Here is a 2,500-nt window from a genome sequence, read left to right as displayed (position 1 = left end):
AGCTATTTCCACAGGAGGAGAGGACCCTGGCCAGACTTAGGAAGCTCCAAGGACAAGCAAATCGGACTGGAGGCAGAGTAGATCCTGGCAGGCCAGGTGCCTAGTGGAGAATCTGGAGATTGAGTCCCCACCCCAGCCCCCAGCAGGCAGAGCATAGGGTGCAAAGGGAGCCCTGCCTGGGAGCAAGCTTCCCTCTGGGACACTGAGGGGCAGGTGACTATGTCAGCTCAGGAATCAGAGCAATCAGTGTTTGTTCCTTGAACTTCATGTGAGAAGGTTGCACTAATGTCAAAGCAGAGAGACCAGAAGCAAAAGGACACCAGGATCTGAGTCCCACAGACCCTGCAGGGCATCACTACTTGACAGTTAGTGACATCAGAATCAGAACTATCTGGAGAGTAGGGCTGCTCATACTCTGGAAAATCATGTGCAGAATTTTAATCCTGACACTGGAAGAGAGCTTTTTCAGTCCTGGTATTTCCTTCTAAGGAAAATTCTCTAGACCAGTCCCTGGAAATGTTTGGTGGGCTGGCAAGAGTGACAGCCCAACGGCTGCCACAGAAGGTGACAGAGTCACAGTCCAAGTCTGGCCAGGGCACAGTCCTCTTTCACCTCGCCGGGCACAAGGACAAGATTCTCACGCCCAGAGTCCAGGGCAACATGAATACCTACTTGGGACTCTCAGTGGAACAGAGGGCCCGCTGTTGGGGGACAGGAGGCAAGACAGAAACCTTAGCACAAACTGGAATCAAGAGAGAATGGGAGAGGAGCCAAGGCTGGGCAAGTCACAGAGAAAAAGACTGCAGCTGAGCGTGGGACAGCAGCAGCCAGTGGAAGAGGCAGAGAAAAGGAGACCAGACAGAAGGGGCCAAGCTGTGGGACCCAGCCAGGGACTGAAACACAAATCAAGACTCCAACAGTAGGGAGGGCCGAGTCCTACAGCAGAGCATGACTGAGAAGGTGGGACAGGGACGCAGACCAGGAAACCAAGGCTCTGACTGCAAGAGACCCCTAGGACCTCTGATGTGGCACCACCCCTGCTTGGGCCAAGCAGTCAAAGTGCCCAGGTGTGGAGATAATGTGAGTCAGGAGTTAGCAAGATATGAGCCCAAACTGGGAGACTGGCATGTGAGTCCAGGGCAGAAACTGCCAAAAGATGGTGACTTAAATTCTTGAAATAAAGAGAAGAGTAACCACGCCCTGTCCAAGTTCCCAGGTTACACACCATCACAACCTGGCCCCTGCACATCATACCGGGGTGTGCCCAAACTCCATTTGACCTGTGTTGCCCCTGCCTGACAGAGTTGCCCTCATTTGCATACGTTTATACTGCAGCTTTGAATGCAATCCACCTGGGCTTCAGCCAATGGGGTTCTTTGGAGGAGGACTATATAATTTCAAAATCGCCACCAGAAAAATAAACAAACAAAAACAAAAAGAAAAAAACCAAAACGCCACCAGGGTGGAGCCTCACAGTTGATGAAAAGAAGCCACACCAGCCATAGGCCTAGACCACTCTGTAATTCTAATAAAGCACGCACACATTAACACTCTGGGCAGTCGCCACCTCTGCCTCTGCCCCTTTGGGGCTTTCCTTAGTCCTCTACCCTTTCCAGTAGAACTACTTAGCTCTTTATCCAAGAAGTGCCTGCTAAATCAGCTACTTCCTCTTTTTCTCTTCCAGATTTTCTAGAGGACGATTCAAGAGCAAGGACTGTCGAAACTCCTGTAACAACAATGCCGGTCGGATTTGTTGAAAAGAGTTCGCGTCTGCCAGGTTCATTTAGAAAAGTTCAGGTGGACCCGGGTTCTTGTGTTATTTTACCGCGGAGCTGAAAGTGAATCCAGCACCTTCACACTGAGCTACATCAAAAGCCCTTTTTGTTTTCTGCTTTGCGGCAAGGGTGTAGCTAAGTCTCCCAGGGTGGGCTTGAACTTCCAGTCCTCCTGCCTCAGTCTCCCAGACGGCAGGCAAGAAGAGAGACCTCGTGCTGGCAAAGGCCTTTATAAAGTGAGGTTAATAAAACATCCAGATCAAAGAAGAGTTTTTGCAATGACTATAGTAACTTTATAGAACATTCTTCAAAGGGTATCATAAGTTTGTTTACACTGGTTTCTTACAAAATTTCACAGTTGCTTTCCGCGATGGGGGCGTGGCAGGCCCGAGGCAGGGCGGGGCCATTCTGCATCTGGGCGGGACCACTCGGAGGCGTGGTCCATGGGCGGAACCGACTGGAGGGGGGTGGCCTGTGTGGAGGCCTGAGTCCCGGGTGCAATCGGTTGGGGCGGGGCCGCAGCGCTGAGTGACTGAGGGGCGTGGCCGCCAGGGGCTGAGTTGGCGCTGTGTGGGCCGCGCAGGCGCACTGACTGGGGCCGGAGGGCTTCTGTGAGACCCTGAGCGCCGCTAAAGTTCCTCAAGTCCTGGGCGCCCGAGTGGGCGTCCCCGCCGGGGGTTGTCCCGCGCGTCTCCACAGCGTCCGCCAGAGGGCGGCCGAGCCTC

Source organism: Chinchilla lanigera, unplaced genomic scaffold (assembly GCF_000276665.1).
Source record: "Chinchilla lanigera isolate Chin_1 unplaced genomic scaffold, ChiLan1.0 scaffold00044, whole genome shotgun sequence".
NCBI lineage: Eukaryota > Metazoa > Chordata > Mammalia > Rodentia > Chinchillidae > Chinchilla > Chinchilla lanigera.
The sequence above is the reverse complement of the archived record's forward strand: the minus strand, read 5'-3'. Positions refer to the sequence as shown.